This window comes from Notechis scutatus, chromosome 3 (genome assembly GCF_049901735.1).
Source record: "Notechis scutatus isolate UNSWTSFEM ecotype Mainland chromosome 3, rNotScu1.2, whole genome shotgun sequence".
NCBI classification, from domain to species: Eukaryota; Metazoa; Chordata; class Lepidosauria; order Squamata; family Elapidae; genus Notechis; species Notechis scutatus.
The window spans coordinates 180,608,848-180,635,722 of NC_142011.1; the positions used below are offsets into that span (position 1 = coordinate 180,608,848).

The 26,875-nt window shown below is 41.1% G+C and overlaps 1 protein-coding gene and 1 long non-coding RNA gene across 3 annotated transcripts in view; one reads left to right on the forward strand and one right to left on the reverse strand.

Moving 5' to 3' along the window:
• Positions 1 to 14,263, reverse strand: part of LOC148131515 (uncharacterized) — a 40,546-nt gene extending 26,283 nt beyond the window's left edge. The window contains exon 1 of one of the 2 annotated variants that reach the window (XR_015748974.1): positions 14,024 to 14,263. This is a non-coding gene — a long non-coding RNA (uncharacterized LOC148131515). The remainder of the gene's footprint in view (positions 1 to 14,023) is intronic. The other variant, XR_015748975.1, reaches the window with a different exon arrangement.
• Positions 14,264 to 14,266: 3 nt separating this feature from the next.
• WWP1 (WW domain containing E3 ubiquitin protein ligase 1) overlaps positions 14,267 to 26,875 on the forward strand; it is a 74,456-nt gene continuing 61,847 nt past the window's right edge. The window contains exon 1 of the mRNA XM_087961973.1: positions 14,267 to 14,538. The gene's annotated coding sequence lies outside the window, so the exon portion shown is untranslated. The remainder of the gene's footprint in view (positions 14,539 to 26,875) is intronic.

The following is a 26,875-nucleotide window of genomic DNA, read 5'->3' on the forward strand; positions in this document are numbered from 1 at the left end:
TTAAGTCTTGCTTCCCACCATTAAGGCTTCTCATCCCCTCCTTTCTCTCTTGCTTATTCTTCTCCTTGCCCTTTTTACCCCTTTGTCTCTTCTCCTCCCTTTTCTTACTCCCTTTCTGTTGTTTTCTAACCTTGTATCCACCTTTCATCTCCTTTTTCTCTTTTTTGGTTGTTTTTTCAAACCTTAAAATCCCCTTTTTCTTTTCCTCTTTCTCCTCCTCCCCAAAAAGAACCCATTGTTCATCAAAGATGGCTTCTTCTTCTTCTTTATCCCAGTCGTCCTGCTGCGTAGTCAACTTTTCATAAGTGCATACCGCCATTTCTAAAAATTGAAATAGAGTGCCCAAAGTATCTTTTCCATCTTGTTTTTCTTTTTTATATTTTTTATATTCAATTTTTAGTTCATCCACAAGCGATGCCATCGTAGAGAAAAACTTTTTCCAAAACAACCACCCAAGTATTTTTAATCAAAAATAATTGCAAAGAATTCCAAAGTTACCAAAGTTCTTTCTTCTCTTTCTCTTTCTGGGGTTACTGTTTAATCAAAGAGATCCAATTACAATATATCTTTCTTTAAAGTTCTAGGCAATCTCCTCCTTTTTCAACTTCTGCTCCAATTTTTTTTCCTCTCCCTTCCCACTTACAACAATTTTCTTTTAAGTATTCAGAAATCCATACCTCCAATAAGGGTTTTCCGATTTCTTAAGTTATTAAATCCAGTGTCCAGGAATCCTTTATCCCTTGGCTTTAACTTTCAAAATAATTTACCTTGAGTGCTCAGATAAATTTTCCAAATCTTCATCTGCTGTTTCTATGGGGTGGGAGAGAAAAGAAAGGTTTTTTTTCCCCTTGACAGCTTTCTCCGCCGCTTTCCGATCTTCTTAGGGATACAATGTATCTTCTAGCAATTCAAACAATTCAGTTTCCAGGGTGTTTAAAAGTTGTTGATTGACCCGGCTCAGACAGCACTTTCACTTTTCCTGCTTCCTCCAGCACAATCTTACCCGGCTGCTGGCTTCTTCATGGCGGCCATTACTGACCGCCGCTCCACCACCTCGGGAAAAAGGGTTTTTTCTGGACGAGGAGGGGGTCTGCGACACCCTCAACCCCTTGTCCGGCTCCCCTCTCTCTTCGGCTGCCTCTACAGGGCAGCCATATCCCCCTGACCCGTTTGGATCGGGGGCACCTTGGTGGCAAGCGCAGCAGGAATCGCGGACAGTCACGAATTCCTGCTGCCACCGAAGCCGCGCGAAACCGGAAGCCATCAGTTTTGTCCCCCCCCCCCCCTTCAGGTTGTCTTTTCTCACTTGCATCTAGCTGTGGCATAAAAATGCCTTGTCAGCTTATTTTCTCTGCCACAATCCAGGAGGTTGCCTTCATCTGATTCCCCTGAACATATCTGAGGCAACCTTAAGCCTCCCTAAACCATGTCTGTATTAAAACAGTTTTCCTCCTCCCCTGCTTAGAACAATGCAACTTTGCCATAGATATAATCCAACGTATTTCACCAACTATTCTGTCTGTGATGTAGTCAGGTAACCTTCATAAAGTGAGACCAGACTGGTATTTATGTCTCCTTAGAATGGTGAAAGATAAATTCTATTTATCTCTGTTTCATCAGCAGTGACTTCTAGGACGATTCTGCTTTGTGCAGTTGCAAATCAACTCATGATTTATGCTTCAGAAACACTGTAAGTCTGAACAGCAACTGACCAGCAGTTGGGTTGGTAATGGGTGGTAGAGAGTTTGCCCAGTGAAGTGAGAGAAAGATTACCTTCTTTGTTGCTGCATAATGTGGTCCTACCTATGTCTATTTGCTCATGTTCAGACGATTTTTGGATACCAATTTAATACTGGAGGAGTGCTACTCATGTTAAGTGCCTTTTGAATATAAGGTTAAGACAGTTGCAGGTTAAGATTGTTGATCTGGGGCCTATAAAACAGCGTTTGGTCTAGTATAGGGGTATCAAACTCATGGCCCACGGGCCTGATGCGTCACGTGCTGGCCCCACCTCCACCCAATTTAGCAAAGGGGAAAAAAGTCCCAATACATTCACGTGATGTATGCAAGTTTGACACCCCTAGTCTAATAGTTAAGACACCAGGCTAGAAAGCAGGAGATCATGAGTTCTAGTCTTGCCTTAGCCATGAAAGCCAGCTGGGTGACTTTGGGCCAGTCAGTCTCTCTCAGTTCAACTGACCTCAGAAGATTGCTGTTGTGGGGATAATAGGAGGAGAAAGATGTGTTGGATACGTTTGCCACATTGAGTTACTTGTAAAAATAATAAAGACAGAATATAAATAAGTAAGTAAGAATGTGTACCATCCTGAGCTCTTCAGTTTCCAACCTTGCCATGTTAAACAGGCTAGAATTTTTCCTGCAATTGAGGATTCAAACTTTCTTGGAAGGATGGGAAGCCAAGCGACTTATGGAATAATGGAAAGGACTGGATAATGAAAGGACATTGACACATCCCTTGGCCATTTCTTACCTAAACAAGAGTGAGATTAATACACTTCATCCATTAATATTTATTTAAACTGTTCTTCTCCTCTGACAATATTTTTAAGGCAAAGCCATTTTCATCAAGCGGCATTCCAGAACAGTTTTTTTTTAAAAAGCAGAATAATAGTTTTGTCAACACTAACTGGAGGCTCTGGAAGACACGAAATGCATGTTGTTCCTGAGCATTTCAGTCTATTGTTTTGAGGAGGCATGTGTGCCTTCCTGACTTCCACTGATACAGACTCTATAGATAAAAGTAAAATTCATTTCATGTGAACATTCTGAAACTTTTATAAAACAGGAAATGATTAGCCATTTCATTCAGACATCAGCATTTTCCTTTCTGTTTTTTGTTAATCTGCACACTTCCTTTTCTTTTCCTGTGAACAGCATATTGCAATAAAGAACATATAATCTGCAGCAAAGACTTCCTTATTTTTTTTAAAAAAATAAACACCCTCACCCATAGACACACAAAGGATTTGTGACAGTCTTCTAATTTGCTAAACTGGAAACAGAAGCCTTCCCTCTATTCTTATTATTGCCTTTTCTAAACTAGTATTTGAACTGGTCATACTGGTTTGATGGGAATGTCCACTTATTGTCTGTGTTACAGAAGAGATCATGAAATACTGCATGTTCACCAGCATCTCAGTTTGGGCCATGGCTATTCAAGCGTAAGTATTATTCCTTACTTCCAGGTAATTTGCAAGATAGCAGCCTCTCTCTCTCTCTCCCCCCCACCTCTCACACACCCACGTATTTCTTTTACACCATTCCCCAGACATTTTAGGAGTAAGCTACAGTTATCTTTTATCTTTTTAATAACAAAAGATATCCTCAAATAAATTGTGCTGATGCTCAGGTTTTTTTTAAAGGTACAAACTGTATGATTTACTTTCCATGTGTTGGTAAATGTGGGATTGTCTGTAGGCCTTGATTTTTTTTAAAAGAAAGCTGGGGGAGATAAAGGAAGGGAATAAAATAAATACTCTTAATCTGATGTTCGGATAATCATTAGTATCATTCCAACAGGCATGCTAAAACCTGGCAGGCAGTCCAATTTAGCCAGGGAGGAGAGGATTAAGGAAGCTGATTTCACAATTCACGTATTTATTTATTTAGGGAACAAGCAGAGCTGAAGCTTGAAATGTATGACATAGTTTATAGTGAAACTTTAACATATAAAAATATAACAAATATCAAAATATAATTTAAATAGCATAAAGTCCATTTGCAGCCCTATAAAATATGACAATTAAAACTGTGGCAAGGCTCAAATGAAGTGAAAGCCTTTCCAAACAAATTGTTTTTCAAAGTTACTGGTCAGTCTAAAAATGCATCGTATGGCCTGCCAAGGAAACTGATACTAGAGATAATCAAGTGAGATTACCAGACATAGCCATTGTTAGCCTTAGGAACTGACAAGCTTTTTATCTGGAAGGCCCTTTTAGAGAGCCAGTGCGGTGTAGTGGTGAAGACATTGGACAAGGGTCATAAAGTTCAAGTCCACTTTCAGCCAAGGAAGCCCACTAGACGACCTTGAGCCAAGTACTCTATCTCAGATAAATGTGGGCATTAGTGTAGAGGAAAATTGGAGAAGGGATTGTGATGCCCAGGGATTGAGCTCCTGGAAAAAAGTCTAAAGAAAGAACAAGATCAAGGACATTTCTATCAACTGGAGAGAATATGGAATTTAAGCATTCCGTTGGAATAAAATTCTATGTTGCAAATTGGCCACTTGGAGGCTGTTTGCCAAGGTTATTGTATCCCTGCTGAATTTGTAAACACTTGGTATGTTATCACTGAGAATCTGGCCAAAGTTTTTCTACTCCTTGGAGAAAAAGTCCAGGGACAAAATATTCATCTTACTTCATTCTTTTTTCTCACTGCATCGTAAGTCCATGATGGTCCCCACCACACCCCCATTATCAGTATCCCAGTAGAGAGAAATCTGAAATAAAATTTAAAATACTGAAAACAATTGGGGGATTACATTTTTTCTACATCATACTGTATTTTTATACTTCCATTTAATAATGTAAATACTTCGAGCTAAGGATTACCTTGTAGCAATCAGAGCTGAAAAATGTGAACATTTCAGCAGGAGGTGTGGTGGCATAGTGATGAGAATGCAGTATTGCAGCCTAACTGCCAGGAGTTCGATCCTAACCAGCTCAAGGCCGATTCAGCCTTCCATCCTTCTGAGGTCAGTAAAATAAAGATCCAGATTGTTGGGGCAATATGCTAATTTGCCAGCTGCTCGTGTGAAATGATCTCCTTGCCCCTCCACTACCCCTGGTCTGCAAAGCTGGAAAGGTTAGAGAACTCTGATCTACATGAAATAACAGGATAGTATTGTCTATTATTTTAAGCTCTCATACTATCAATACGCTGATGATATCCAATGATGTATCTTGACCTATTCCATCCAAGTTGCTGCTGTCAATTTCTAACCCAGAGTCTGAAAGCTGTTCATATCTGGATGAGGAAGAACACATTCAATCCCTAGCAAGACCAGGTGGCTGTGACTATTTGCATTCCCTGGATCTGAGATATTTTCATGGCTGATCTTTGATGGAGTTGCACTTCTCCTTTCAAGACTGCTATGCAATCAGGGGGTTTTCTTGGACTCATAGGTTCCTGCTCAAGGAGCAGGTGGTAACTGTAAACGGGGAGACCTTTTAGAGGTGACAACTTTTCCTAAAGTTCGAGGCCTTTCAGACAGACACTCACACCCTATTCATCTCTTGACTGGATTGTTGCAATGTGTTGTACATGAGGCTATTCTTGAAGTTACAACTGGTCCAGAATGCAGCATTACAGGCATTGGTGGATGCCCCATAATATGCCCATGTATCATCATTGCTTTGTGAAGTATAATGGTTTTCAATTGGCTTCCAAGTACAATTCAAAATGATGGCAATCGCCTATACAACCCTACATTGCATAGGTCTTGATTATCTGAGCAACCATCTATCTCTTAGAGAGACTCCCAGTGAGATCAAGCAGTATGAGTGTGCTCCAGGTTCCTTCAGTCAAACAATGTCATCTACGAGGACTTGTTATGTACTATGTGTGCATAATATATTCCTATTAAGTTAACTTAAAATTACCCCAAGAAAATACATAAAAGATTGTAGCCTTAAAGGCATACCACAGTTAAACCATTTTCATTTCAAGCTCAACAAGATTTTTTAATGCCCAGTTTTTAACAAGAAACAGGTTGTTTTATTTAAAGGTATATATTTTTAATTTCTATAACATATGCGTCTCAGATACTGAAGACTATCACTGTGTTTTGTGACTGATGTCATTCTGAAAACTCAAAATGATTGTTTGCTTTTATTGGCCAGCAACTGGCGATCCTTACAGTATTTACATATTTAACAATATCACCTCAATTCTGCCTGCCAGGTGTTTCTATTCAGTGCCCCAATTGTAATGACTCATTCAAAAAACCTTGGAGCTTGTTCCAAAATGTTGGCACAACTCATTCCAAATTGCCTGGGCTCTCCTTGAGTTCCACACCCACAACTGAATTACTCTGAAAAATCCACCTCAGACTGGCATACCAGAAACTTAAAATATACAAAAAAAAAAAAAAAAAAACATTGAACTCTTTCTACTGTATCTGTTTTCAGCAATTTTATGCAGTGGTGGGACTCAATTTTTTTTACTACTGGTTCTGTGGGCGTGGCTTGGTGGGCATGGCAGGGGAAGGATACTGTAAAATCTCCAGTCAGGGGTGCTATTTGCTGGTTCTCTGAACTACTCAAAGTTTCTGCTACCAGTTTTCCAGAACTGGTCAGAACCTGCTGCTGAATACCACCTCTGATTATATGTGACATTTCAAGAAAAAAGAATTCTCAAGTTTGGGGAGAGATAATTGGGCTAAACAGATTCTAATGCAATTTTTGCCACAGTTGTTCACTCTGAGGGTCCTCTTTTTTTCCCCTGGAGGACACAAAGGAGTGAAATAGACTCAGAGAGTGCCTCCACCTAACAGATGGGAAAAAACACACACAAACAAACCCAAATAAGAATGGAAGAGAGAAGGAAGAGGAAGAAGATATGGACACCTATCTAGATAGCAAAATGTCTTGAGCCAGTTGCAACAAAAGCAGCGCAATGCAGACTCTTCTCAAAAAGACATGGTCCATGTTGACTGGAGATCCAGTTCTGTCATAACATAGTTTACAATTACACATTCTGAAGACTCAAAATACACTCTGCATAACAAAAGTGGTAGGAGCTAGCAAAAATAAAGTACCGTTTAATCCCATTGAATTCAGAGGACAAAAAGTCAAGTTTAACTTTAATAGGCTAGCAGAGTTAAGAAATAAGTTACTCATGGCACCTCAGGTGACTGAACATATTCTGTTTCCAGTCCAACATTTCAGAGCTTTTTAAAAGTGCACTCAGGGATTCAATCATATTAAATCAGTCTATTAAAAGTAGCAGATCATTTGGGAATCATAGACAAGTGATTGTATTCTTTTAGGGAATATAGTGATTAATAATATCATTTGTCTACCTATCTGATGGTAAATATAGTAATCGCAACAATAATATAAGAAATGAAATGTTTTCAAAAGAAAAGACAACAAGAAAGTCCAGTTGCCTCCTGAAAAAGCATTTTTGGGAGCAACAATACCAACTCTAAAATTGACAGATAGTATAGGGAACAAAGCTGTTACAGAATTGGGTACCCCTGCTAGAAATACTTCGAAATTTCTTCCCAGAGGGAAGCAACAGAAACAGACTGTAAAGTGGGTGTGTGGAGTCTCTAACAATGCTTTGTGCTCTAAAGCATATAGTGCTGCAACTGTCATAAATATGAGCCAGTTGCCAAATGTCTGAATTTTGATGGCCGTGGCAATGCTGCAACAGTGTGAAAAACAGTCATAAATCACTTTTTTCAGTGCCATTGAAACAGTCACTGCATGAGTGGTTGCAAGTCAAGAAATATCTGTACCACATTTTATATAATTATGCAAAAGACATTTATTGAACAAGTGAGACAAATGATCTCACTTTTTGGATGGCTTTAGAAATAAAGAACTATGCCCATTATTGGAGGTGAAGTCTGAACAAAAATGTCTGTGGTATCTGACGACTGCTGAGAAAGATTCTGCAAATCTACATTTTATTGTAACAAAACACTTTGGTGTAACTGTGTTGGGAGGTTAGTTTGGTCACTGTTCTGAAAACAATATTTAACTGAAAAAATAAAGGAAAATTGCAACCAATGAGGCTTTCAGCTCAGAAAAAAAATGGACTGAAATAGGGGATTAAACAATGTGGGGCATGAAAAAGGGAACAAGAGGACATTTCTTGCCTTCTTTCCTTATACTCAAAAATAAGCATCACCTAATGAAGCTGAATAATGGGAGATTTGGAAAGACAAAATGAAGTTCTTTGTCACACAGCAAATAATCAAACTATGGAATTTACTACCCACAAGCTGTAGTAATGGACACCTTACTTCCTGATCTCAGCATTCCTCTGAATCTCGGAACCTTCTTGCTCACCAGATTTGGTTCTACTTGGAGGATAATAGAGTACTTACTGTATAGGCAAAAAATGTGTAATGTGTAATAAAAAGGGATTAAAATGTTGCTACTTTAATAATGCTGGAATATTTCTCTTGTTAAAATAGATGTTCTGATCATAACATGTTATCCTTTCTTTATATTTACACTATGTCTTTGACATATTTGCGGCTGGCTGGCCTCGATGTTCTTTATCTGTTCGGATTTTTATATTGTATTTCTTCCAGGACCATAATCCCTGGACATAACAACATCCTGTTCAATTTTCCTCCACAATAATGCCTACATTTATCTGAAGGAAAGAGCTTGGCTCATCATCCATTGAGCTTCTTTAGCTGAGAGTAGACCTGAACTTTCTGATTCTTGTCCAGGGCTTTCACCACTATACTGCTCTGATTTTCTAACAAGGCACTCCAGATAAAAAGCTCAATAATTCCTATGTGTCACAATCTCACTACACTGTCTCCAGAATCAGAAGCTTGTTTCCCTATACCAGTTGCAGGGGAAGGGGGAATACTGCACTATTATGCTTAGTCTTAGATCTGTATCAATTAGGAATTGCCATCTGGTGAGACTATGAAAAAGGGTCTTTTTGGTGGTGGCCCCTTCTTTATGGAATATACTGTAGTTCCCCCTGAGCTATGATTGGTATGTTTCCATTGTTGCTTTTCTGAAAGGCTGAAAAAATGACTCCTACATGTGAGTTGGATGGCTATATAAATTTGTTTCAAATAAATGTCTTATTTGTATTATTTTCATAGGCTTTTTGCTGGCAATTGTCAGAACTAAATTCTGAACTAGACAGGCCACTGGTGTGATTTAAAATTCTTACAGATGTTCTGCAGCTATTTCATGACGTGTTTGGATGGAGTTCAGTGACCTCCCAGGGATCAGAATTTGAGAACTACATTTGTTGTGTTACTTATCTTGGGAAAAGTAGGTTGTGGGATATAAACAACCAATTTTTTTTTCCAGAGATGAGACTGTATCCATGTTGTCTGAAAGTTTTCCAGCATGTGACATATCATAGTCCAGTTTGTAACAACTTGTGTTATGCAGTAATTACCTTATATATTACTAATTTATATTCCATTTTATATTCCATGGTTATTCTTCCCCTCCCATTTCATCCTCAAAAGTCTTCTTCCATGAGTACAAATGAAAGACAGATGAAGTGCTAGCTCTCCCCCCCTCAAAAAAAATATGAGTGAGGGTTGAATTTGAGTACTTGGTTGTTGACATTTCTAAGCTGCTTAATCATTACCTATTTCTAACACAGAGACATTCCATATTACTTCTTGTAAATGTTTAACTTTTAAAAGAAACAAAACAAAAAACAATGTAGCAAAATGTTAGATTTTTGTTAATTTCTCTGAAATCACGATTGTAACTTTACTTTTATCAGCATCATTGCTTTAGTCAATTTTTAGCTTTTGAAGAGTACACAATTGTAATTCTAAATCTTCAAAAAAGACAGAAACATAGTTTTTTTTTAATAAGTTCAAAAAACTTGTAACAGATTATTTGGATTGCAGTTAGATGAAGTCCCTTTGTGCAGAAATTAAATATGGGTTGATTTATCCTTTGGCATATAACCTTTATGGCACCTCAAGGTCAATTTACAAAGAAAGAGTACCACACAGAGCAGATTATGTTTCCTTGTAGTGTAATGAAAAGATACAGCCCTGCTGAGATGATGAATCCCAGCAACATGGTCTTCTAACCTTATCCTTCTCATATTGCATGCTGGGATAATTAGTCACAGCAATTTACAACAGCATGAGAACTGAAAACAGTTCAAATATAATGTTGAATATACTTTTATTTTTGTCAACTGTAGCTGTCCTTTAATGCCATCGTTCTCTTTTCTAGGTAGCCAGATAAATGTGAACACATAGACTGAAATTGCCAAATGAAAATTACTAGTAAGGAGAGACACAGGATAATTAGAGATACATTAATTGTATTCTCTCTTTGTTCTCATGATGTTTATTTTCATGACTAAATTACACTCATTTTACATAGTCTATGGAATGTGATGTTATGCTGTTCGTTTTGATTTTTGTGTAGTTTCCCCCATTTCTATGAAGACTTATATGTGCTTAGTGTTATGCTGACATCAGCTACTACAGAGAAATGACTTTGCATATTTTACAGACAAAGTCTGCTGTTTAGTTGGCTGCCATTTTTCCCCTCTGGACTGTGCATGCATGGCAATGGTGCTGCTGCACCTGTGTTTGGCATAACAGTTAAATATGATCAGTCTTTCCTAGCCAAAATTGAACCCATTAGATGGAGAAAGAATGAAATTCTTGCAGCAGAAGAAAGGATTGTAACAATGATAGAATTTGAAAAAAATGGAGAAATTCACTTATTTGGTGAACGGATAAACTACAAAAACATTTTGGAAGGCTGGAAATCTTACATAAACCTTTCGTTAAAAGAAGAAAAAAGTGAATTGTCGATTTATGGCTTTGAAGATTAAGAAAGATACAGAATGAGGGGATGAGGGGATTTGTAAAATATTTAAGGGAGGAGGGACAGCAAAGTCATTATCTGTTTAAAAGAAGGCCAGAAGTTATTTCTATACTGTTTTCTTAACTTTAGCTTTCTTTTTCTTTTCTTGCACTCTGTTGTTTTTCTTGTTCTTTTTTCTTTTGATTAATCTTTTATTATATGGAAATAGATATAAATAAAACAAAGTTAAAAAATGGAATCCGCTAGGAGGATTTTTGTGGTTGTGGAAGAGTAATGAAAGTTTCTCTTCTATCAATCTAAGTGCTGAAATATATTTTCCCCTATGTCTAGAGCATAGATGAGGCTATGAGAGATATGCAAAAGAAATTGAACATCATAAATTGAGTATGGAACAACATATTTCTAGAACAAAAATAGATTAAACATTATCACTACAGAAATTATTAGCTTTACCAGTGGAACTGAAAAGTTTCCAGAACAGGAAACACAATCATATGAGCTAATTCTACTTTATGATAAAAGGTAAAGGTTCCCCTCGCTCATACGTGCTAGTCGTTTTTGGCTCTGGGGCGGTGCTGTTACAAAGCCGAAGACCCAGCACTGTCCGAAGACATCTCTGTGGTCATGTGGCCAGCATGACTAAATGTTGAAGGCACATGGAACACTGTTACCTTCCTGCCACATTTTATGACCTTTCCTGCCACAGTTGTTAAGTGAACCATTACAGTTGTTAAATTAGTAACACGGTTGTTAAGTGAATCTGGCTCCCCCGACTTTACTTCAGAAGGTCACAAAAGGCGATCACACAATCCCAGAATATTACAACTGTCATAAATATGAACCAGTTTTGCCAAGTGCTGTTTTTAATCATGAGACCCATGGGATGCTGCAACGGTACTGTGTTTCTCACAAAATAAGGCCAGGCCTTATTTTTTTTTTGAGTCCCGAAAAAACAGCTAGGACGTCTTTTCGGAGGTGAATTAATTCCCCCCTCCGCGCACCAGCGCCATCTCCAACAACAGCATCTGAGTTGCTCCCGCTTTCTCCCCATCCCCTAACAACAGGAAAAAAAATTTTTGAGGTACCTGGGAACGCCGTGCGCTGCATTTTGGTTTAATCCTGAGTGGCTGGGTGGGCGTGAGAAGAGCCAAGCAAGCATCTCTGCTGCTACTACCTTTGGTGCTCCAGCCTCGGGTTCTGCAAGTTTGCAAAAGTCCCGGTGCACAGCCTGTTCCTGCATTCCAAATGCCCAGGTCGAGCTGCAGCTGTCCCTCTCTCGCCAGCGCCATCTCGAACAACAGCGGCAGCAGTGGAAGTTACGGAGGTGGCTCCCCCACCCAAGAAGTGGCTGAAACGCATCCATGGTTCCCACCGCTGCTGCCACTGTTGTTGGAGATGGCGCTGGCGAGAGAGGGACAGCTGCAGCTAGGCTTGGGCACTTGGAATGCAGGAATGGGCTGCGCACTGGGAGTTTTGCAAACTTGAGGCTGGAGCACCAAGGGTAGCAGCAGCAGAGACACTCGCTTGGCTCTTCTCACGCCCACCCAGCCACTCAGGATTAAACCAAAACGCAGCAAGCGGCGCTCCCAGGTACCTCAAAATGTTATCTTTTTCTGTTGTTATGGGGACGGGGGAAAAGCGGGAGAGACTCAGACGCTGTTGTTGGAGACAGCGCTGGCAAGGTGCCAGCACCAGTGGGAACCATGGAAGCTACGGAGGCCTGAGAAGCAGCTGAAATGCTGCTGGACATCCATGCTGACGCCGCCCGCCTGCTGACCTGGGTAAGGGAGGGGTAAGGGAGCCCTCCGTGCTCCACCATGATTGGCTGTTAGGAGCGGCTGATGGTGAGGTGTAGGTGCCCGCAGGGGACTCCTAATGGCAAGTTCCCCCCACCTTCCCCCCTCAATTTCGCATGTTTTAAACTAGGCCTAAATTTGGGGGGAGGGGCTTAATTTCATTTTATGCCAAGAAAACATGCTGGGTCTTCCTATTGGGGGGGCGTATTGTTGGAGAAACACAGTAGTAAATGTGAAACATGGTCATAACTTACTTTTTTCAGAGTCATTATAACTTTGAATGGTCACTAAATGAACTGTTGTAAGTCAAGAACTATCTGTACTCTATTTAAACATTGTCTCTTTTCCCCATCCCCATTCTATTCTTTGGATTTACTCAACCTGTGTGAAATTAGACATATTTGCCCATCGCTGGCAATAACGTATAGCTGACCTCTTTTTTAATTCCATCCAACCACGATATCTACATCTTCTTAATCTATTCACTTTTTGTTTTACATATTAGGTTTGCAATTGTATCCCATTCATGCTCTGAACTGTATGACCAACCAAACAAGCATAGTTTTTGTACTGGTTAATCACTTCTTCATGACCCTTTCTATTTCTTCTTGTTTCAGCAAACACATTTTTTAAGTAACCCACCCCAGTGTTACTGGATACACATGTTAAATGTCTCACATCTATTTAACAAAGTGAACAGAAACAAAATCGTATACATTTTTGCCTTTGCCTTTTCTTTCTTCTTTTCTTGGCTTCCATGTCCATATTTTCTTAAGATCCACTCCTGATAAAATTGTGATCTGTCTCATGTTCAGACTCTCTCATCATTCCTGCACCCAGTACTAATACTTTGCCCAAAGGATGCTTATATTATTCTGTGCATTTTGGAATCTCTATTCAGGACTTTGCAAGCTCCATCCCATCAAATAGGAGGTATATGCAGTGTATAGACACACACTCAGGATGTGGCTACTTTTCCCTGTGAGGCAGACTGGTACTCAAACACTTTGATGATGGACTAAGTGTTGCTGTTTCAATGATCTATCAGTGTTTCAGTGGTCTAGATAGTATTCCTCACCCTTTCTCTATCCGCTTTTTGCTACATAGCTTAATCCTATGCATGTTTACTCAAAGTGTCACATTTATCCCAAAGCTCTTTAAGATTTCCTCCCCCTTTTAATATTAATAGATAATATAGATACAGATGTATATATATATTCTATCTACTATATATAATATAATCTAAGGTAACTTAGATTATATTATATATAGTAGATAGAAAATAAACGATTTAGGCAAAAATATTTAGCCTGCCTTGTAACTACGTTCAGCAGATTTTATTTTGTTCAGGAGGCTTACTCACCAGCATGTATACAAAGTGTGTAGCAATTCACTTTCTTATTGTATACACCTTCCTTGCAGGCTAGAGTAAGTAACAGATCATTCTGAGTAACAGATCATTCTGACAACTGGTTGAATAATGTAGATCTATCCAATAAATATTAATTAAATAATAGGTTGCCCTAAATGGGTACAGGCGATCGCTATTTCTCAGTTTTTCTCGTTACGTCGTGACAACTGCCCTTCCTCGATTTCTTCTCAATTGGTTCATTCCGGACTGTATCGGGGACGGCCGAGACATTAACGTTACCCGGCCACAGTGTTCACGTTCAGATGTCACCCCTTTACCTTTCAGAAGTAGTGGTTTGGTCCATGACCTCTGCTCCAGCGGGGAACAGTAAATCCAAGAGCGGCCGCTCTTCGCACTGTCAACTTCCATCTCTCTTCAGTTCCTTGGCTAGGCGGCTGGTGTTGCGCGCGCGTGCGCACTCTTTCTCCCTTGCCCTGAAGTCTCGATCCATTCCCTGCACCCCCTCACGCCTCCCCCCCCCGCCCCACGGCTTTAAGAGTTGTCTCGCCTTCTCCTCCCCTTTTCTCGACGGTTGAGGCGCGCGCCGCCAGGGGCAGAAGGGAGCCCGAGCGCGAGAGCGCGCTCTCCTGTTAGGAGAGGCTCCGATGCCGCTGTTGTGAGATGGCATCATTTTGTTGCGCTGGGGCGGCAGCGGCGCTAAAGGCGGCGGTGCCGACGGTCGGGAGCGGTGCCGAAGGTTGAGGAGAACCCAGCCGTCTGTCAGAGAAAAAAATAATAATAATAAGGGGGCGGCGGGGGCGGCACTACCTCGCAGCTGGGCTCCGAAGCCACGGTAAGACCGAGCGAGTGAGAGGAAAAGCAGCCATTCGGCCAGCTTTCACTCTTGACAAATAAACAGGCTGCGTAGCCGCCGCCGCTGCCGTAGTCTCGCCCCGGCTATTCCTCGGCGGGGGCCTGAGAGAGAAAGACAGGAGGCCGGGGTGAGGGGACAGGCACGTTATTGCTTCTTTTGAGAGTCGTGTTTGAGGAAGGAGCTCTTCGTGCCCCTCGGGGAGCCCTCTCGGTTTCGTGACGTCCCGGCTGAACAAATGGGAGAGGAGGGCGAGATCTGCCCTCCGCTTTTTTTTTTCTTTTTCTTTCCTGCCCGGCTTGTTCAAGGGAAACCCGGAGGGCAGAGGCTGATTGCCAGCCTTCTCTGTATAGATCCGACTCACTCCCTTGGCCTGGTGTCACCTTGTTTATTCGCATTTTTAGGTCTTTAACTGCCGGGAGGGGTGAGGGTAAGGCGGGCCGTGGGAGACGAGCCAGGTTGAGGGCTGAACCTTGAACCCCGTTAGCAGCGTTGATTGGCAGAGGCGTCGGGTGCCCTGGGAAGCATTTGGCCACACCAGGGTGACTTATTTCTGGATCCAAAGGACGGGGGCATATTGGATTCTGTCTTTATGTTTGTTTGCATTTATTTCTGGGAAGGAGGTGATGAGGAAAAACAGCGTCTCACTTTAGGATGACTTGCTTTAACTCTGCAGCGTTTCTTGTTCTCGATTGCTCCGTGCAACCCCCCCCCCCCCCTTTGCCCAAAATGCTGCATACAGTAATAACTGCTTTTCTCCAAGTTGTAGAGCATGTTGCTGCTAGAAGGCTGAAGGCCTGGAAGGGTTGATTGTATCTTACCAAAATATTCCCCATCTCCACACACATTTGAACCAATATTTTTGTAGCTGGCTAGATAATGCAAGATGCCGATTTGAGTAAGTCCTTGAGTTGCTTTCAATTAAAAGTGCATGTGATGTAGCAATAATTGAAATGCTGGAAAAAAGTGTTATGTAATAAGTTTAATAGCATTCTTCTGACACCTGAATAATGAAGTTTTGATACTAAAATCTTCCTGCAACCAACTTGGCTCCGACCCACAAAGAATTCTGTGCTATATGTGATCGATTTACTATTCTTTAGCAGAAACTTAACTAAGTGAAGTTACCATACTGGGAGCAAAACCAAGTACTGTTAGCAGGATTTATTTCCATTTTAATGTATAAAAGCTAGTGGCAAGCTTTCCTTCAAAAAAGAAAGAAAAATATGTATTTTAAAAGGTACAGATGTATTCAAGTCAAGCTCAGCTAGTAGTGATTATATGACTATATCTGTTAGGCTTTCTTGGCAATAGTACATAAGTAGTTTGTTTTTGCCACTTCTGGGATTTTTTAAAAAAACTTCCCTGTCTAAGGCTTCTCGTAAAATTAGATTTATAATTTAATATTATCTGAGACAAGAAAGCCTTGCCTTAAGTATATATGTCTTGTTAGCATCCATGTTAATGTGTTACAGTGCATCATGGTGTATTACTTATAAACATCAACTGCATAATAGAGTGACTAATTGCAGTTTGGTATCTATCTTTATAACTATAATAATGACAAAGATTAGTCTCACTGAGCTACATGGGGCATACTATCAAGTTAATTGTATTATATGCTTTGGAAAGAAAAAATATTATTGGCAGTATTAAAATAGCATTACTGATTTTTGTTTTCTGAGCATAATTCAAAACAGTAGTAGAGAATAAGATAGATTTTAATGGATGTGGGAAATTAGAAAAGTTGCTTCTCTATGATTAGGTAATAATTCTGCAGAACTGTGAAATTATTGCTAATGAGACAAAATGAAACAAGTGGGATTTGAATGTACTTGCTTGTTCTGTTCAAATGTTGGTACTTTTGATGGCCTTTTCAAATTGTAGATCTAAATATGAATAAACACAAACACAAATATTTGAATATTTAAGCAGCATCATTTCTTGTGCAATTCTTTGTTATTCAAAGGATCTTAATACTATACTTGAACAAAGTCTCATGAAGGTCAGGTTCAGATATTGTACTAAGCTACACCAACCTATAAATCATGTTGTTTTAAAAGAACTATTGTAGCCTAGTTCAGATTTGAATCAAGTTTGCAATATAAAAGAATACAGTAGTACAAAAAGGATGAAGAAAGTACAGATACCGGTTTTTAAATTTAAACAATGTTTTTATAAAGAATGATTCAAGTTATTTAGGAGAGTCAGAGAAAAACCAAAATGCAGCAGATTCAGTGGAATAACGATACTTATTTACTTCAAATATTTATGTTCCATTTTTCAGCTGATAAAGCTTCCAGAGCAAGTTTCATATCCTTAAAATAAGTCATTATTGTGCTACAGTGTTGTGGAATGTTTGTTGCTTACACTATTCACTATTCGCAAGGAAGAATGAAAGGCTGTCCTTCATCAGAGTAGATGTAATCAGCTTTTATCCCTCTATTGACATCAAAAAGAGTAAAGTTTTCACCACAATAATAGAGCTTTCTTGCAATAGCTTAGTCTAGTTGGGAAAGGGGGAGCACTGATCATAATCTATAGCTAAGGCAGCATTAATGCCTACTACTCCATGCTTCTTTGAGATTTAGGTAATTCTCTTCAAATTAGAAATCCAAAAGAAGAGTAGAATTTTATTGTCCATTAATTTAACTTGTTTTAAAAGCCATCAGAAGCCAAGACTTGGAGCTCAAGGAGGAAAAAAAAAGGATAGTGGAGATGGACATGACTTTGTACGGAGATGAGTAAATTTAAACATGGTAAATATAATGAATCAAAAATGGGTAGAGATAGGGATTAGGTGGGTTGAATGGTGGTTTTAATTATTTTTGTCAGTGAAAATGATAGGTGGGAGAAAAATATGAGGAAAAGTGAAACGTTTAAGAGCTCAAAGTAGGGTTTGATCAAAATAATTTGTTTTTTAATTAAATTCTTTAACTCTTAGTTAAAAGAGTTAATTATTTCTTAACTATTTCATCTTTACAAGTCTTTTATCCATTCTTTTTTCAAAAACTCAATTTATGTTAATCAATTCAGCTAACTTTCTGGTAAGTTGCTCAAATATTTTCTGAAGCAAATCTGATGTAATTCCACTCTATATAGCTTGTTCTAGCAGTCTTCTCCATTTTTGCCACATTTTTGGTGGTTGGGTTGCCATTATGAAATTATCCAAAAATGTAAGTGTATCAAACAAGGGAGATAGAAAAGACAAGCTATGTCCCCTTTTAATTTTTGTCTTCATCTGTCCTTAATATTTTAGTCTCAAGTGGCAATTCCCCAGTTGTCTGCCCTCTTTAATAGAAAATAAAAACCATTCCTGTGATTGGTTTTTTATTTGTCTGTTTAATTCCAATTTGTTCAAAAGCATTTTCACCCTAAAATAATCTTTTGAAATGTTTCTTTATCTTTTTAAAGTTTCTTATATCAACTCCTTGTTAAGTTTTTTCTGCCAAAAATGTTTAAATCTTTAAAACCTTTTTTCTTTATTCCTTTGTAATCCAGAGAACACAATAAATCACTCATCAAATGGAATTTTTGTCCTGCCACTCAGAACATCTCTCTTTAGCTGTAAATTATTTACATCCAAAAATGATTAAATAATGAGGCTTATATGAACTTTTACGTTCATATAAACTGCATTGTGGTTGTGAGTTTGATTGAAGTCACTTGACTTTAACTGTTAACTCATAATGCAACTACAAAAACCTCAGTTCCTCCAATTTACTTGCAAGGAGCAGCTATCCAGAGTACAAGTAGGCAATCTCATAATCTTTCCTCTTTACTGTCTGGCTACTGATCTGGTCGCAATGCCATCCCGGTCCTTCAAGGACATCTATTTTGCCTTGAATCCTCACCAGAAACTTGACAGATGGTAATTGTTTAAGAAGATCAAACAAAGATGGAACTTACTGAAATTTTGTGCAATAAAGATGTCAATGTCCAAGATAACTTAGAAGGTGATCATTTCTTACCAGAATTGCTAATACTAGAAGATGAAGGCCCAGGAGATGAGATGAGATAGCAAGAGCCAATCAAGTTCAACCCACTATTAGCTTACACCTATTTGACAGAATAGCCTTCTTACCTATTCACTATATCCTGAGAGCTTCTAGGATGTGACTACCCTGAACCTCTTCCCTCCTCACAGTCTCTTAATCTGGACCACTTTCTGGGAAAGCTCTGTGTTGGTAAAAGTTTCTCCCATTGTTTTTGCAGGAGCACATTCCATCACATGAAGTTAGATCAGCAGTCTGGTAGTTACTGGGTTAGAATATTGTAGGAAGTGATGGAATACCTGTAGAAATAGTACAAACAATAGAAGTATCTATACAGATTCTAATAAACTTTTCCAGCAAATCTGGATACGATGGCTAAAAGATTGTAAGAGTTCAGTCTATGCACCAATATCAAAGATAGAAAACTTAACAGAGTATGTTAACTACAGTACATGCAGGCCATGGGTTAGGCTGGCATTGCCATCACTGAGCAATGCAGACAAAATATTATGGCACATATCTGTATCACTTAGGATGTGTGTGTGTGTGTGTGTGTGTGTGTTTGCTTGCTTGCAGACTCACCCCAAGCTGGCCAATGAAAGAGACCAGTCCTGGAGTGGGCTACATTGAATGTGAATGGGACTGGAGATGAGGGAGAGTTCCTTCTGGTGCTGAGATCTAACACTGAAGTGCCCAGGAACTTTCTCCTAAATGCTGCTGTGAGAGCCCAGGATGGGTTAGACTCCTCCTGATGACTTCATCAAGCTGAGTCCTGTATAAAAGGGACTCCTGTGGGAGTTTCCCCCAGTTTTGACTCAGCTTCTTTAGATGACAATTGAGCTGGTGTCTCTGAAAGCAGTTTTAGTCAGCAGCAAAAGTCAAACAGCAATCTTAGATCATTGGCACAGCTCCCGGGGACCCGGTGTAGCTGTGCCTTCTGGAGAATGGGGCTCCGCTCTCCTGCAACGCTGAGGATTCGACGTTTTCAATCCAAGGGAGACTGTAAGTAAGGGAGAAGCCCTTGGCCCTCCCCTACAGCTCTCCCTCTGTGATTTTGGCCACCGCGATCATAAAGATCGGATCAGTGATAACCGTGCCTCACAGCTGAATGAAAAAGCTGCGGTTTCCCCTTTCTAGCTGATTTCGCCGCTTGGGGCTGTTTCCAGCCTAAGGAACGACTAACAGCCATCGTAGCCTGTAATTCATGTGAGAGGCCATTTTGAAAGCTTCCTCTTCCAACGCATGTGGCGAGTGGCCATTTTAGGTGGCCTCATCTACCAACGGCCTGCACCTGTCCCCAAAAAGGGCCCTAATTAAGGCTACTGCATAGGCAACACATAGCGAGGGTCACTTCCAGCACCTTTTGTGTTTGCTTATGCCAACTATGGATCAAGACAAGATCCACGCAGAGCTCTCGGGCCTGGACACCCAAGGTCTCCAGACTGCCAAAAGAAAAAAGGAGACAACGCTTTCAAAGGGAGGTAGCGGCCAAGATCAGGGCCAAAGCTTTGGGCCCCAAGAAAACATCCCAGGCCGAACTAAAAGCAGAGAAACGAAGACATGCGGCCTTGGAGAGGCAGTTCAATCAGGCTATTGAGCAGATGAGAGGACAGCTGCAACGGGCCTCCCAACCATCTTACCCTCCGGTTGTTCAGGCAGGTACTTCCAGGGGGGTGGTGAAGCCCCTTTTGACAACACCCAAGCCTGGACTCCAGAGCCGGTTGAGGATCAATTTGGGCCTCAAAACTTAAGCAGATCAGGCCCCAATTTTAAACAGGCCTCTTGGGACCTCTCTTCAGCTCGGCCTCCATGGCCCAAGGTGGTTTTGGACCTCGACCCGAGGCTACCTTTACCCTCACTGCAGGCCTTCATCCCACAGATCCATTATTTGGTGGCAGACCCAGCGGCATCCAAGATGTAGTCTCCATTGCCATCAGACAGGGCCTAGCAGAAGGGCTGCAATGAATTATTCGACCCTCAAACAGGGCAGAGCCCCTTTTTCCGGCCTACCCATAAGCCCAGATCTCCCAGAGGGGACTGCTTCACCCAAGGAGCCCAGGGCCCCTTCTACTCAATCAGAATGGGGGGAGCTAGAGCAAGGAGACTATGCAGAACCATCTGAATATAGCCACTCTCCTACTTCTGAACGGGAGGAGGGAGAAATCTGGGACCCCAACCTCTCTGAGGAAGAGGAAGATCTGCAACCTGATCAACCCCCATCAGCCGCAGTCTTTAAACCGGCTTTATTCAAGCCTCTTCTCCACAAGGCATTGGTTACTGCCCAGTTGTCCCCAGAGGAGGCTGCCCCCGAACCTCAGGTGGTACAGTCAGGGCCCGGGAATACCCTCTTCTCGGAACCCATCTTCATATGACAGGCGGTTCTACAATGTGGGCCATTCCCTCGCTACTGCTCTTGCAGTTCCCTCTGTAGACACTTCAGTCATGGCTTCGTTCTCCTCAGGCACTCCAGCTGAGCCCGAGGATGTACTTTAGGCAGAGGACAAATGTGCCAAGCAGACATTAAAACCACCAAGCCTCTGCTTGGACTGTCCGGGCCTCGACTGCTGCATCATTTTTCACAAGGTCCTCTATTCACTGGCTACAAGACTGCATACCCCCACCATTGGAGGTCATTTGGCCTTCTTCGCCTTCAGCTGGGAGAAGTCAACGACGGATGCCTGGGTACTCAATACAGTAAGGTTGAGGTTACAACTAGAATGTCTATTGTCACCCCCCAAAAATTTTGTGCTCTGCCCCGTCTCGTGGGACAATTCAAAAAGGGCCCTTATGGAATCGGCCATTCAACACCTAGTTGACATAAGGGCCATTCAGCCAGTCCCTGAACTCCAACAGGGACTTATACTCGCCTTTTTGTTGTCCCCAAGGCCTTGGGGGGTGGTGGTGAGCTATTCTCAACCTAAAATTTTTGAATGAGTTTACCCCATACAGGCACTTTAAAATGCAGATGCTGCATTCTATTCTAGAGAGCGTTCGGGAGGGCGATCTCCTCTCTTCCATTGAGCTTACAGCCCATCGACAGTTCCTCAGGTTCTGTTATAATGGGAGACACTACCAATACAGGGCCTTGCCCTTTGGACTTTCATCAGCCCCCAGATCATTTATGAAGCTGTTGGCAGTCTTGGCAACCCTTCTTAGGGCAATCCCAGTAAGAGTCCAGTGTTATCTGCATGATATACTGGTCCAGTCATCTTCCCCATCTAGAGCAGCAGAGGACTTGGAAATCACCATTCAGGTGCTCCTTGGTCAACGAGGCCAAAAAGCCACTTTACTCCCACCAATACCTTACTCCATCTGGGAGCTGTAATAGATACCATTTCCTGCAATGTGTCCTTGTCCCAGGAACATCAGGAGAGTATCAGGGAGTTAATTGGGCATGTAAAATCTAAACCTAGAGTGCCCCTGGCTATGTTTTCCAAGCTGCTGGGGAAAATGATATCATGCATTAATATAGTGCCCTGGACTAGGTTACATGCCAGGCCACTCCAATGTTTCTTCTACCTTATCAGAAGACAGGTAGGAGTTGTTCCTTCTTACAGGTCAGATTAACTCGGTTGGTCCTTGAATCTTTTCGATGGTGGTCATCTGAGGCGATTCCCATGGGACTCTTGTTCAAAGAATTGGACAGGTTAGTGCTGACCACGGATGCCAGTCTGTATGGCTAGGGAGCCCACCTTCAATCCAGGGTGGTCCAGGGACAATGGTCTCAGGCAGATTTGGGCCATAATATTAATTGGCTAGAGCTTCAAGCGGTCCATTTGGCCCTGACACAATTAGAGGGTGCTTCTCTCAGATAAGGACATCCTGATCTTGACTGACAATATGTCAACCAAGGCGCATATTAACTGCCAAGGTGGGACACATTCAGAACCCCTGATGCTAGAGGCAGAACAACTCTGCTTACGGGCAGAGAGACACTAGGTATTGCTCAGAGCTGAGCGCATTGCAATCGTGGCCAATATTGAGGCTGACTGGCTTAGCAGAGCCACTACTGACCATGCAGAGTGGCATTTGTACCCTGATTTATTTCAGGATCTGTCGGAGTGCTTCCGATGGCCAGCAGTGGATCTCTTCGCTTCCCAGGACAACGTGCAACTCCCGAGGTTCTACTCCAGGTTTGCGGTTCCGGGGGCGGAGGGAATGAACGCTTTATGCAGCCCTTGGCCACGGAAACTCCTGTACACCTTTCCTCCTCTGCGCCTGATTCCGAGGGTCATCCAGAAACTTGGCGGAAAGAGCAGAACTTACACTTGTAGTTCCTCACTGGCCCAGGAGGCCATGGTTTGCAGACTTAGTAAACCTTTCCCATCTCCAGTCCTTGGAAGATACCGGAAGACAGAGTGTCACTCAGCCAGGGGCCAATATTGCATCCAGAGCCCCAGTGGCTTCAGTTGGCCGTCTGGAGATTGAGCGGGGATCTCTGACAATTATTCCTTCAGAGTAATAAGAATTATCCATGCCTCCAGGGGACTATCCACCAACTGCATCTATGATGCAACCTGGAAAGGTTCAGCAAATGATTTTGTGAGTATGACATTGCCCCTTCTGGGACCTCAATTGCCCAGGTGATGGACTTCCTCCAAGAGGGCCTAGACAAGGGACATTCACCTAACACTCTGCGGAGGCAGGTTGCAGCCTTGTCCTCTGTTCTATCTTTGGGGTGTGTGTGTGTGTGGAATCTTTGTCTATACATCCCACAGCCTGCAGGTTTCTGAAAGGTGCTACAAACCTGAGGCTTCCAGTGGTTCATTGATATCCGATATGGGACTTCTCTGAAGTACTGCAGTCGCTGACTGAGGCCCCATTTGAACCACTGAGGTCAATTCCCTTTCTGTTTTTGTCTTGTAAGGTGGCATTTCTGGTAGCGATCACCTCTTTCAGAAGGATTTTGGTCCTGGCAGCCTTGTCTGTCAGGAAAGACATCTAGACCCTACCTTTGTACCTAAGATTAATACCGTGTTCCACAGATCCCAGGACACAGTGTTACCTGATTTCTGTCCCCCTCCGCACCACGACCTAGAGCGCAAGTGGCACACCCTAGATGTTAGAAGGGCGCTTAGACGTTTAGCAAAACTGAGGCCATGTTTGTGTCCTTTTCCCCTTCCCATTGGGGGAACAAAGCCTCTCCTCCCACCTTAAGTAAGTGGATCAGGACATGCATCGCATAGGCCTACAAAGCCAGAGCCCTTCCAGTACGCCAGGGGCTAACGGCACACTCTGCTAGGAGTGCCTCGACTTCAGCTGCCTGGGTCACCCAGGCACCCCTAGAAGAGATTTGTAAAGCGGCTATGTGGACCTCTCCATCTTCGTTCATCAGACATTACCATCTGGACTCCTATGCCTCGATGAGTGCGGCTTTTGGCAGATGGGTGATTCAGCGAGTGGTTCCAACTTCGGAGAGATTTACTGGACTAGGACCCTCCTGTGGACATGCAGGCTTTGGTATGTCCAATCATGGGCTCTCGCAGCAGCATTTAGGAGAATGGGCATTGGTAAATTTACCTGTGAACGCCCTTTCTATATATGCTGCTAGAGAGCCCAGCCCCTCCCTTATTTCATCTGGACCATGATAAGATATATGTTAATGTTAAAGATTCTGTTTGGCTTTCAGAGACACTTACTACAGTCTGTCAAGTACCTTCGCCAAATCTGAGGGAAACTCCCACAGGCAGTCCCTTTTATACAACTCAGACTGAGCTTGATGATGTCATCAGGAGGAGTCTAACCCATCCTGGGCTCTCTAGCAGCATATATAGAAAGGGCGTTCTCAGGTAAATTTACCAAAGCCCATTTTCTCTTCCCATTCCCCTGACTAATTTCAGTGGGAGCCACAGGTAGGGAAGCATATAGCTATCAACATGGAAGAGGGGAGAGCTCAGAAAAGATTGGAGCTGGCTATAAGATCCAATAGTGATGAATATGGCAAGAGCTGAGAAATGTGTTGTTCATGGGGACCAAGCCACAGATACTAATTCCTGTGGCATGTTCCAGTTTCTTAGACTCAACCATAATCCCCAGATGGTAGGCTTTCAAGGTTCTGGACTGTTTGCTGCTGGTGGTGAAAACTAGATCAGTTTGTAATAAAGGTATCTTGATTCTATTGTTTTTAAAAAAATGTTCTTAGCAGTTTCAATTGTATTTTTTTTGTAGGCCACCCAGGGTCATTGATTGAGATAGGTGGCTATAGAAATTGACTGACTGACTGACTGACTGAATAAATAAATAAAAATTGATTCATCTGCATTTAACATGATTGCTCCCAGAACTGCACTGATTAGTGGCTAATTGTTATCTTTAAAGCTCTTCATAGATTAGGACCTGGGCATGTTCAGGGCTGCTAACTTTATCTGCATGTCGATCAGGAAGATTCTGATTTTTGCATTCCTTGTCTTATGGAATGTCATCTGCAGGATCTATGCTTCATAATGTATTTAGTTGAATTTATATGGCCTACCATATTAAGAAAAGCTTTCCTTCAGATATTGGTTCAGTTTTCACACTACTGAGTTTTCATGGAGAAATAAAGATTTGACTGTTTCAGTATGCTTTTAGGACTTGATATGTTACTTTATTCTTCCAGTCAAGATTCATATAGGACATATAACTATCAAAGTGTTGGTGTACCTACGGTAGATAATTATTTTGTACTGAAGAAAAATACCCGTCTGCAATAATATATTTGCTAGTCATACCAGAAAAGTAGTATTAGCATTTTTAGTTAGGGTTTGTATTTAATACTTTGTTTTTGTCCTATGCAACAATGTTTCCAGAAATAAGAACCTGTGACATGCATATTTTTGGAGAATATTTTAAGTTTCATTTTATACTATACATTTGATTAAAATGTATAGTTTTTAAAATGACCATGTCAAATAGACATTGAAAGTCATGAAGAACTTTTAAAAAATAATTTTAAGTTCTTTTTTGTCTGAAAAAACTGGATCTACCTGATAAAATGGAGATATCTATGATGTCTTTAAGAGTCAAGCTCAAATTGAGAGAAAGTATAGCTTATGCTTTGGCTTAAGTCCAAGATAAAATGGATATAGTAGGAGGTTTCTTGCCCTATGGACTGCCCTATGGACTTGACTTGTTTTCTGACTTCATTCTCTGAAAGTTAAGGAGAAGATAAATTACTCCATGTTTCTTTTTAGATTATTCTAGCAGTGTCTTTTACTTCTGAATTAATGGTAGTGGATTAAGTATGCTGAGCAATCTCACTATTTGACCCAAAAGCCTTTATCTCTCATCTAAGAATTGTGATGGCTTATTTTTAGTAAACGATATTCTTTCATTTTGCTTCATATATTACTTATATGAACCATGAAAGCCCAAGTTCTAATACAATCGTGATAAATTATGTCTGAGATGACTGGCCTTTTCCTGCCTGACTGTTCTTTGGAACATTGTTGTTGCAACTAAAATAGAAACCCTAGGAATAAAAGGATCATACCTATCGCCAGTGAGAGAAATGGAATAATTGACTAAATTATTGGACTAAATAACTGATCAAACAAGTTGCCTCTTAAATTATCACTTGCTAAAATGTCTTTTTGGCATTGGAAGATTTGAGATAAATTATGATACAAAGCAGTTTAGGGCTATTTGAGTCTTTGAGGCAGAGCACATGGTAACAAAGGCATTTGTTTTCCATCTCAATAACTACTTTGCCACTGCTGTTTCTTTGTCACCGGTTATGTATATATAGTCTTTGTAGTACATAATTTTCCAAGGACTATTTTATTATTAAAAGTTTATATTTTTAAAAAACAAACAACAGAATGACTACTGTGATACCTGATTTTACCTAAAACAGCACAGTCCAATTGTTGTATCCAATTGGTCCACTGATTTAACATTCTTAACTACATTATTTGGTATATAATTATTTCTAGTCTTGATACAGTAGTGTTTGATGAAAAATCCAGGTCCAGTTCCAAGCCGGGAGAAAAGCACTAGAAATAAAATGGAGGCTGATTGGAAAGAAAGTTTCCTTTTATTAATGAAGCAGAACCACCAACCATATATGACTCTGGTTCAGCTGACCCCGAACCACAAACCCTCGTGGTTCTGTTCATCAATAAACTTTCTTTCCAGCCAGTCTCCATGTTGTTTCCAGTGTCTTTCTCCCAGCTAGGAACTGAACCAGATGGATTTTCCTTCCAACGGTAGCACAGTCTCAGACAGCATTTTTTAGAAAGAAAATGGATATTGGGGAGCTTGTGAAAAAGAGGGCAAACAGAAACAAACCCCTCTGAGTGGGTTTATAAAGCTAGCAACCTGCCAAAAAATAAATACAGAGTTGT